Here is a 12314-nt window from a genome sequence, read left to right as displayed (position 1 = left end):
GTCTCATAATATCAAGCACTGAAGAGGAAACAGGAATTATCATAAACTGGAGATTGGAATATAAATTAGTGCAGCCTCTTTGGAGAAGAATTTGTCAATATCTAGTAAAGGTGAAGATATACACACCTTATGATCCAGTATTTGACTCCCAGATGTACTGATATATCCTAGAGATAATCTTGCACATGTTCACAAGCAGATATGATCAAGGATATCCATTGCAGTCTTACAGTAATTGCAAAAAATTGCAAAAAAGCTAAATGTCTGTCAATAATGTAATGGATAAAGGGTAGTCCATTCATACAATGAAATATTGTCTGTTAAAATGAACTAGATTTAAATGTATCAACATATATACCTCTTGAAGATATGATGTTGAGTGAAAAGAGCAAGTTACAAAAATACATGTGCAGATGGTATGATTTATATGAAATTTAAGAACAAATTAATATTGTATACTTGTGAATACATACATACCTACAATACAAATATATACAAATATAAACAATACAGATATAAAGATAAAATTCAACTTCAAGATGGTGATTATCTCTGAGGAGGGAGAAAAACGATTTGGGGGTGTTCAATGATGTCTGTAAATTTTTTCACTTTAAAAGTTTTTCTAAAGCAGGTAGGAAAAAAATTAGCATATAGTAAATCTGGATGGTCCATGGGTAACTGTTAAATGATTCTCTGTACTTTTATGCATATACATTTTTCAGAATTTAAAAACCCAAAACATTCTGCAAGATCAGAATTTTCCTGATCATTTGATATCAGCACTCACAGCCCCAATATAAGGCTTATAGCCTTACATGCTTCAGAGCAAACAGACAAGGACAGAAAGATGCACTCGGAGAAACTGTCTTCCAAGGACAGCCAGCGGGGTCCAGGGGAGAGCTGGGGTGTGACGTCATACCCTGGGGACCAGGCACCCTTGCTCACCATGTTAAACAGAGACCCAGCAGGAGGCTGAGGTCTGAACTCAGCAGTGTGGAAGGTTGGGGAGCAATTCCCCTCAGTTCTGCCTCTTCCTGCCAGATTAGGTGTCACCTAACTTAAGACTTGGCTCTAACACTCATTTCACATGTTGAAAAACAAAGCTAAAACATAAAATTAATTTTTAAAGCAATTAATGATCCACCCAGGCAATTATTTTCTTGGGTCTCCAGAAAGCTCGGCATTGCTAAAAGTGCTATGTTTGTTTTTATGGGAATAAAAAGAATAAACAATTTAATTAGTGTTTCGTGAGTCACCTAGCTGACACCCACCTTTTCTTTTAAAAAGCAAACAACGGAGACACCTTTGCCATTAAACATCTCCCCTCTCACAGCAGCCTCCCTCCTCCCCATCCCGATTTCAAGCCTCTCTCTGGATTTTCGGAAACTTTGTGTGATTAAGTCTTCAATGTTTTAGTCATCCTCTGAAAATATGTCTTTGCTAGATTCTTCCTGGATGTCTGCCAACAACCATTTGGGTGAATAAATGAACGTCTCTTGAACAACTATTATGTGTTAGATGCTTGCTCCCTACTTTTTGCACTTGACTTTATTTGATTCTTATAACAATCCTTCAGAATTAGTATAATCATTAACATTAGCATCATTGCAGAATTCAGAAAACTGAATCCCAGAGGGAGTAAGTGACTTGTCCATGTTTGCAAGGCTATAACCCTATTAAGAGAGCTAGGATTTAAAAGCTGCACTGGGGCTCAAATTTCTGGGTTCCAATCCCAGATCTGCCTCTAATTATCACTAATTATGTGACTCTGTGTGGGTCACTTTATCTATTAGAGCCTTAGTTTTGTCATCTCTGAAATGAAGGGGTGAGACTAGATGATGTCTAAGTTTCCGTCTAATTCTAAGGGTTTTTGTGTGTGCATGTGTGGCCTTTTATTATACAAAAAGAACAGAAGAGACAGCTTATCTTTGCCAGTTCTATTTCTTTTCTGGTTTCTCTGTGGACAAGAGCTCAAGGAATGAATTGAACAATTGAAAGAAGGTCAGTGAGCAAAACAAATCCTGGTGGACCAACTGCTCACTGAGGCCATGATTTCTCTGGGCAGGACTCATACCTGACTCTCTGTCTCTGAAACACTGGCACATCTGGAAATCAGCCTGTGTTATTACGATTACTGAATGTCTATGGAACACAAAGAATGGGCTGAAAAGGCCCTGGGCACATAAAAAGCTGAGAAGCAATGCCTTGAACTGTATCCACTCGCGTTACTTTGGAATGTTCTTAATTCAGAAATGAGGGGTCCCCGTGTTCATAGGGTGGGCTGGGGGTGTGGCCTTCTTTTCTTGGAGTCATTTATCCACAGAGCCAGTTTCACATCAGGACTGACGGTGAACAATTCAGGGCCTGGGCCCATAAGTTTTCAACCTGGAAGGACAGCCGTCTATTTCTTTCCAGCATAATTCTGGCATTAGTGTCAGAGTAAGGGCCTGAACTTGAGCTGGGTCCTAAAGGAGAGGTACAATTTGGATATTGTAGCGGATGTTGGTTTTGCAATGTGTGTGTGTTGGTGGGGGGCAGGGAAGAGTATCAAAACCCAGGTGGGGGCTTGATAAAGGCCCAATATTTAAGAATGAGACTCACCTAAATGAGGGGAAAAAGGAAATAGAGCAGAGGACACAAAGATTATACATACTTAGAAAGAATGTTAGATTTGTCAATAGACAGTGTAGTATGGCGGTTTAGATGAAAAGCAGAATTAGGCTATTTGGGATGGAATTCTGGGTCTGCCACCTACTAACTCTTACCAAGTCATTTAACCTCTAAACTTCAGTTTCCTCATCTGTAGTATCTACCTGACAGGGTTGTCATGAGGATTCAACAAGAAAATTCCTGTAAGGATTTTAGCACAGAAAACTCAATATACACTAGTTATTATTAGCATGGGGTTAGGGATCTTGGACATTGCCTTCAGGGGAAGTTACTGAAGGTTTTTAACATGGGAATGATGATTATAGGGCATTGGCAGAATGCAGCTGAATTTCGATGGAGCCAGGCAAATAGTTTGGAGGTCATTTCAATGATCTGGGTATGAGATAATTGGTTCATGGCTTGGGATGATGTAAATGAGAATAAAAGGGAAAGGGTAAATGTGACAGTCATTTCAGGATTTAAAAATTTAGTGAAAAAAGGGGACAAGAGAGAGAGATGAATAAAAAATGATGTCCAGTTGTTGGACTTGGCCTACTAGAAGAGTGGCATCGTTGAATACATAGAGGAACTGGTTTTGGGGTGAAAATCCATTTGAGATTTATTTATTAATGTTACAGGTATGGTGGACCACCATCCAAATGCAACTCTCCGGGTGGCCATCACAGGTGTTCATTCAAAGAGAACTGACTGCATTTACTATTTGAGGATCTATAGTACATTACCTAAGCTTCAGCTGTGCGCTACTTACATTTTTTCCCTCTGTCTCATACTCTTATAGTATTGTTTATTTAATATTTTACTGTAATTTGACTTAAACTTATTCTTTTGGCTTCACCTAAGCGATAATATCTGTGAAATTTCAGGCTTTATGTGCTACTTATATTTTGTCTAATACACAGTAAAATAAAATGATAACTGTTAAAAGAGAAATATTCATCCATATACCTCCTAAAATCATCCCCAGTATCACCATTGTTATACATACATTTTGTGAAATGCGAATAAAAATGAAAAGCCATAAGAAGCATTGCTTTTCTCATGGAAATGGAATAGCGAGAAGATCAGGAAGCTAAAGTGAGGGAGAGAAAATGTGGTCAGTGAATTACAAAGAAAGAGATGAGTACAGGAGAACCAGGACCCTATAGTGTCATGGCAAATAGGTTGGGAGTGGGGTGAGAGGGGGTGTTGTGAGAAAATTTCAAAGAAAGTAGTAAAAATACTAATATCTAGAAGAATGAATTTTTGAAGAGCCATGGTATCTAGAATTAGATAACCAAAGGAGGGTCAGATTCTGGATATATATATATATGTAAATTTTTATTTTTTTATTGAAGTATAGTTGGTTTACAATGTTTCAGGTGTATGGCAAAGATTCATTTACACACACACACACACACACACACACACACACACACGTATGTATATTCTTTTTTAGATTCTTGTCCATTATAGGTTATTATAAGATATTGAGTATAGTTCCCCATACTATCCAATAAGTCCTTGTTGGTTATCTATTTTATATATAGTAGTATGTATCCAATAATCCCAAACTCCTTATTTATCCCTCCCCCCACCACTTTCCCCTTTGGTAACCATAAGTTTGTTTTCTATGTCTATGAGTCTATTTCTGTTTTGTAAATAAGTTCATTTGTATCATTTTTTTAGACTCCTCATATAAGTGATATCATGTGATATTTGTCTTTCTCTTCGTGACTTACTTCACTGAGTATGATAATCTCTAATCCCATCCATGTTTCCGCGAATGGCATTATTCCATTCTTTTTTATGCCTGAATAACATTCCATTGTATATATATATCACATCTTCTTTATCCATTCATCTGCTGATGGACATTTAGGTTGCTTCCATGTCTTGGCTATTGTAAATTGTGCTTCTATAAACATTGGGGTGCATGTATCTTTTTGAGTTAGAGTTTTCTCCAGTTATATGCCCGGGAGTGGGATTGCTGGATCATATAGTAACTCTATTTTTAGTTTTTTAAGGAACCTCCATACTGTTTTCTGTAATGGCTGCACCAATTTACATTCCCACCAAAAGTGTAGGAGGGTTCCCTTTTCTCCACACCCTCCTTAGCATTTATTATTTTGTAGACTTTTTGATGAGGACCATTCTGATCAGTGTGAGGTGATACCTCATTGTGGTTTTGATTTGCATTTCTCTAATAATTAGACGTTGAGCATCTTTTGAAATACATTTTACAAATATAAAAACTATAAAAAAGTAAAGTAGGCATGCACGACTTGCTGATGATAGATTCAATTTGCAGTATAAGAGAAAGAGAAGAGACAAGAATACTCCCAAGGTTTTTGTCCTGAGTCATGGGAATATTGTAGCTACTATTAATTGACATATGAAGATTGTAGGTGGTCCAATTCTGGGGAGAGGAGAGATCAGGAATTCCATTTTGGACATGTCCAGTTTGAGATATATAATAATTTTATGAGAGAAGATTTAGAGAAATGGTAGAATAACTGGTTCTAGAGTTCAGGACTCAGGATCAGCCAAGAGATAAAATTTGGGAACTGTCAAAATATAGGTTATAACTAACTTCACAAAACTAAATGTGTTCATCGTATCAGTTAGAATGGGCTTGCTTATGCTAAGTAACAAAGACTTCCTAGCCTCCCAAATCTTAGTGATTCATAACTTCATTTTTCTTCCTTGTTTATGCTATTTATCCACTGTGGGTCGATGGTGATCGATGGTGAGCTCTGCTCTTAATTTTCTCACAACCCGTGCTGACAAAGCGGGCAGAGGGAGAAGAGGGTTCTGGACAGGCCTGTGTCCAGCATCGAAATGTTCCGCCACATGAGACAATAGGAGCCTGGGAGTTCTGTTAAGAATACAGTGCATTTGGTACCTACACCAAGTCAGAGCACCGGAGAGGCCTGAGTATGGAGAGTAAGAGCTCCAGCTTTCAGGTGACAAGGACCTGGGGTGGAGCCCCAGATGTTACTGAGTGTGATCTTGGCAAGTCTCTTAACCTCAGTTTCCTCATCTGAAAAATGGGTCTGCTGTGAAGACTAAGTAACACGCTGCCTCATCTTAGCCACGTGGGGAGGCTTCAAGCCTGGTAGCTAGCATCTCCATGATGGCAGAAGTGTGAATTGCTACAACCAGTGTGGAAAACTACGTGGCAGCATCCACAACATACGCATAACCTATGATCCAGCAATTACAACCCAATAGGCCCATGAACATATTTCACCAAGAGGCATGCACTGGAACGTTAATGGCCACACTACTCATAATACCCCAACAGGAAACAACTCAAACAACAGGATCCAGCAGCGGAATGGATCATCAGAGTGTGGTGTAGCCACACAATCGCACGACCCAGCAATAAAAAAGAACCATGTAAAACGCAGCACTGTGGGTGACTCTCACAGCATCGTGACAAAGAAGTACATTCCCAATGATTCCATTTATGTAATGCACAAAACCACGCAAAACTAAGCTCTGTGGAGAGAAGTTGGGACAGTGGTTACTCTTCGGAGGAGAGGGACAAGTTACTGGAAGGTGTAAGTGGTGGATTTCAGGGGTGCTGACCATGTGCTGTGGTTGGTACTAGTAAGTGAATGTAGTCAGTATGGGGAAATTGATCAAGCCACACACATATATTATGTGCATTTTCATTAAAAGGATAATAAAATTTTAATTAAAAAAAGAAGAATCAGATGTATTATAGCAGCCAAGTAAAGCTAAGTTACTTTACTTAGTTGGTGGAGATCTCTGATGTCACTTGTTTTTAATCACCACTTACTGCCTCCTGGGCCAGAAGGGGTGATTCAAGCCACAGGAGTAAACATTTGTATAAACAGGATGTGTGTCATTTAGGTGTGATTGACAGTTTAATTAGGCACATGTCCTTTTGTTGCCATGCTAATTAAATGGGTGGAGAATCCAGAAATTCCAGGTTGTTACATTTGTCTCTTGATTGCTGGATTTTTTAAAAGGATTTATTATACTTGTGAACGTGATGGTGTCCTTGGCATGAAGGAAGCCACACTCATTGCAGCGGGAAGGCTAATCTTGTTATATTATCGAGGAAATTGCTAAGCAAAGAGGTGAAACAGGGTGGGGGGGGGAATTGCCCCATTGCTCCTTACCTTTTCTGCTGAGTGTCAGTCAGTAACAAAACAGGGCTCCTGGAACGTGGAAACCAGTCTTGAATTGAAGCGTACCAGCAAAAAGCAAGTGAAAGTCCTTGCCAATTTTACAAGGCAATCTCCAGCTCCCTCTCGCTTGCGTTTTTTCTTCTTTTGCTGTAGCTAGTTTAAAGTGATGCTGTAACTCTAATGGTTACTAGGAATAAACACAACCCAGCTCAAGCAGGGCTTATCCAAAAAGGGTGACTGTAGACTCAGAAAAAAATTGAGGGGCCATCTGTTTGATGCCCCTGGCTCTGGGCTAGATTGTCTGGAAATCATTGCTCAGGAACCTGGTCACCTGAGTTGGGAAGGTGGGCTGGTGATGAAGCTTTGTTCTCTCCCTTTGCCTACTCTGACCCTTTGGGATTCAGCCTAGATCATCTCCATTAGTTAATTTTAGTTTTGCATAATTAGGATTAAAGAATGTCTTTTAATTTTTTTTATAAAGAATTCCTTCTTCTCTTAGACATTTTTACTTAATTTAAGGTAGGTAATTAGAATCTTATTTTCTCCCAGAGTAAACTAGAAGGTATTTGGGTGCAAGTCAGAGTTAGTGTTTGAGATTTCTATGGAGATTTCAACTCAAACCTACACACTTTATAAATATATTTTTTTCAGATATTAGTCACAATATATTACTTCTAATGCAAAAGCTAAACATGGTAAGCCTTGCATATTAAACTAGAAAAACTTTAACAGGAGCCATCAACATGTAGGTAAAGTTTGATCACTGTTTTTTTAGCTATTCCCCATCACATCTTAACCTACTTCTGATCTCATCCCTGATCATCAGGATGATTCTTTCTAAATCACCCTCAACACTGACTTGGAGACAAATGCAATCAGTTCAATTCACTGAACATTTACCAAGTGCTTACTATATGTCAGGCACTATACTTGGTATTAGAGATAGGAAATGAATAAGAAACTGGTCCTATCTTAAAGAGGCTCAAATTTAGACAGAAGGGCAAACATAATAACAGGATGTTAGGGGATAAAAGTAAGTACAAATTATAAATACAGTGCAGAGGAGGAAAAAAATGCCTTTAAATGTATAAGGATTCTTGGAAAGGCTTCCTGAAGAAGGGAATATCTGAACTGGGTTTTGAAGTATGAAGAGGAGTTTTCCTAGAAGACTTTGAGACAGAAGGAATGCAGTAAGCATAGGCACAAATACTTGAAGCAGCCTAGCCCATGCTGGGAACTAGATGTAGAGCCTTCCTAAGTAGATAGAGGCAAAAGGTACCTTGACACAAATCTTGGACCTTCTTCTGTAAGTGATGGGACAAGTGAGAAGGTTTCTAAATAAGTAGCATGATTGGACCACTTAGGCAGCAGTGTGAAGGATGGACTGACTCTGTGCCTGGAGGTGGAAATGCTGTTAAAAGTAGGAAGAACAATGAAGAGGTTGTTGCATTAGTTTAGGCTAGTGATGATGAGAATTTGGACAAAAATGTCAAGATATTTGGAAGAGGACAATTTAAGAGATATTTAGAAGGACCAAGAGTACTTGGTGAAGAGGTAGGCTTAGCTTAACAACCTCTCCTCCAGTTCACCTGATAACCTTCACTACCTTTATGGTGATCGTGGTGCACCTTGGGACCCAAAACTTCCGGCCCTCCGGGAGCTGAGCACACCCCTCTGCTGGGACTCCAATCTGATGGGTTCTGTGGCTCAGAACCTCCTGTACCTCACCAGCTCCTCCTCACCTGTTATCCCCAACCACACAGCAATACCATCCAGAGAGTGAAAATCCCCATCCCAGGCTCTTCAAACCTAGAAGGTTTTCTCAGGTACTTGTTAGAAGGTGAATAAGACAACCTGGAATATTTCTCTCCATCCGCTCTTTGAGCTTTAGTTGGCAGCACTAATTAGTTAGTAACTAGCATTAGTTAGTAATGCTACACTGCTAACTAGGTGTAGCATTATTTAAATAGTTTCTTTATTTTTTGAATTTTTGAATTTTATTTTATTTATTATTTTATATAGCAGGTTCTATTAGTTATCTATTTTATACATATTTGTGTATATATGTCAATCCCAATCTCCCTAAATAGTTTTCTAAAGAACATCTTAAGCTCATGATCTGACTTACTTTACAGAATTCCATTTATACACCTAAAGATATGTTAGATAGAACCTCTAAAAAACACAGTTTCACAAAACAGGAAACTGAGCAATTCATGAACAGTTATTAATGGGCCTATTTTTTTTTTTTCGATCACACAAAAAAATAGTCCTGCAAAAAGTCCACTTTAGGTGCAGCAGTTACGACACACTGGGTTGCAAATAACAGAAAAGCTAAGTCAAATTGGATTAGGCCCCAAAGGAAAATTATGAGCCTACGTAGCAGGGGATAAAGACTTGGCTTCATGCAGGGAAACAGTATCACCAGACAGCAGTCTGTACTTCCTGGCTCTCTTCTCCAGGTTGGCTGCATCCTTAGCCTCTATCCATTGGTCGCAAGATGGCAGCCAACAGCTCCATGTCCACATACGCACCAGGTTTAAGTCCAAGGGTAAGATCGGAGTCAGGCAGACTTGGTGCTCTACTTACAGGAGGTCCCCCAGACAAAACAGACAGAGTGGTTCTCAGAGGAAGTTCTGAGTTCTGGAACCAGAAGAGAGAATGGATTACAAGCAAGTAAAAACAAGAAATATCTACTCTACTAGGAAATCCAAACATTCAGAGAGGAGCACGAGGCTTTGTGTTTCTTTCTTTTTAATTAATTAATTAATTTATTTATTTATGTATTTATTTATTTTGGGCTGTGTTGGGTCTTTGTTGCTGTGCACAGGCTTTCTCCAGTTGCGGCAAAAAGGGGCTACCCTTTGTTGCGGTGCGCGGGCTTCTCATTGCGGTGGCTTCTCTTGTTGCAGAGCACGGGGTCTAGGCGTGCGGGCTTCAGTAGTTGTGGCTCACAGGCTCTAACGCACAGGCTCAGTAGTTGCAGCACATGGGCTTAATTACCCCGCGGCACGTGGGGTCTTCCAGGACCAGGGCTCGAACCCGTGCCCCCTGCATTGGCAGGAGGATTCTTAACCACTGTGCCACCAGGGAAGCCCGCTTTGTATTTCTTGAATTGACTACTTCGTTTGCAATCTGCTCAGCAATGCACCCAATGACAGGTACGCAACCGTGCTCGCTGCTAAATCGTTGTTGAATGAGTGAATACAGTTTGCTCTTCCTGTCAGAACTGCTTCCTGGTTTCCTGATTCTAAGAGAGGTAATTGCACGAGATGTATGTTTCTGTGTCATTAGTGGCACCCTCATGTATTCCATGGCACCACGACCTCACTACTGCTGCCGTAGTCCCACTACGCTGGAACCACCACCCTGTACTTGAGTTGTCTGTTCACTCCTCTACAGCTCCTCCCCTGGACCATAAACCCCAAGAGGGCAGGGGCTATGTCCTTCCTCTCTGAATCTTAAGGGCCCAGCGTGGCACTGGCACAAAGTCTGTTCTCAGTAATTATTTGTTGCATATATGCATGCACGCATCCATGCATGAATGAATAAATGAGTAATCAATCCAGAGGCAGCTCTCTGGAGTCCTTCAGAAAACTACAGTTTCCCTCTCACCTCAATCCCTGCACTCAATCAATATACCCTACGGCAGTGATTTCCAAACTTGTTCGCACATTGAAACCACCTTGGGATAAGGGTGAGGTCTTAAAAAAAATTCTAAAGCCCAAGATACACTCCAGACCAATTAAATCCCAATATTGGGGGGTTACACCAGGCATCAGAAATGTTTGAAGCTCCCCAGGTGATCCCAGTGTAGAGACAAGTTTGGAAAGCATTGCTCTATAGTTTTACTCAGAAACTTGGTGAACCATAGGGGACATCTGTGATTGCCTTTTCTGGTGGGTACCACAAGTTGTGATAGCTGTAGTTGCTGTGCCCTCTGAGACCAGGCGAGAAATCTGCCGAGCTTTTATAACCAGGCTTAGGGAGTGTCTCCAGGGACATGGAAAGGTAGAGAAGGGGTGTTTATCAGACTCTACAATTTAAGCTCACGGTTGCCTCAATCATCTGCTTTCCTTTCCTTGTGTCAGTGCAGAAGGGTGAGCTGGGACAGACCACTTGTAATAATAGTCAACAAATTGGGTGCCTTCTCCTGGTCTTGCCGGCCTCTTCAAAGATGTTAAGAGCCCAAGTGAGGGGGGTCCAGGTTTTTTGTCTTTCAAACACCCACCTCGGCTAAGGTGAGGTGGCCTAACTTATCTAGAGCAAATTTTAGAATTTCAACTTTAGTATCAATGAAACTGCAGAAACCAGCGATCTCTGTTGCCATTAGATACTTGCTATTCAAAGGGTAGTCAATGGAACAGCAGCGTAGTCTTCCGCTAGGAGCTTCTTAACGATGTAGAGGCTTAGGCCCCACCCCTCCTGAATCAGAATCAACACCTTAACAAGATCCCAAGTGACATGCGTGCACATTTACATTTGAGAAACACAGCTTTATACTACCTTGATGGGAAAAAAGAAAAAAATTTAGTTTTGCCATTTTCTCCATTGCTCAGGAAATGTCTTAAATTTTTTTGCTTTTGTGAGACTTTGACTACTTGTGTCTCTACTGAAAAGTGCCCAAGGTACCTACATCCTTTGTTTGTGAAAAATAGGCTTACCTTTAGGGCTCTCAAAACAGTGGCAATTCTTATGTTAATGTTTGGAGGCCGGAGTCTTTGCATTTGACTAGAGGAATTCTAGCATCCTTATTTCTAGCTGTGTTACACTAATAACTATAGTGAAGTGAGGAGATCATCCGAATGCACTTATTAGAGGGTTCCTATTTTCATCATTTTTTTCCTGTATGTTTGCTCTATAAGAGTACCTTGGCTTAGCGGAGAAAAAAAAAATGATCTGAATGAAAATGCAATAAATGTAAACCTGTTCTTGGGCAAAGGAATTATGAAACAACCAGGACCAGGATGTAGAAGTGTAATTTACTTGATTCATGAAAAGAGGCGTTTAAGGAGATGGAGGTCAGAGATCCAAATTTAAAGCTAAATCCATGCAGGGTGGGCGGGGCTGGTCGGAGCGCTGGTTCGGGGTGACAATTAGATTGGGGAAACTGGGATAAGTGTTTGGTGGTAAATGAGGGTTCCATGGTTCTTGGATATGGAATACAGGGAAATGAATTTGCACCAGTGTTGGTATTGCCTAGAAAATCTGAGGCCCCTGTGGAAAGCCCCGGCATTCTTGGTGAATCTGCCTACAGGAACTAATGGGTCCAATGTGAAATGAGTTGTAATAAGAAATCAGATTTATGCATTTAGACTCTAACCTAGATTTAGTTGCAAAGCTTAATATGTGTATATTAGTCTGTTAGGGCTGCCATAATGAAGAACCACAGACTGGGAGGCTTAAACAAGAGAAATTAATTTCCTCACAGTTCTGGAGGCTAAAAGTCCAAGATATAGGTATCAGTAGGGTTGGTTTCTTCTGAGGCCTCACCTTGGCTGGTAC

Source organism: Physeter macrocephalus, chromosome 16 (assembly GCF_002837175.3).
Source record: "Physeter macrocephalus isolate SW-GA chromosome 16, ASM283717v5, whole genome shotgun sequence".
NCBI classification, from domain to species: Eukaryota; Metazoa; Chordata; class Mammalia; order Artiodactyla; family Physeteridae; genus Physeter; species Physeter macrocephalus.
Note: the sequence above shows the minus strand (reverse complement) of the source record.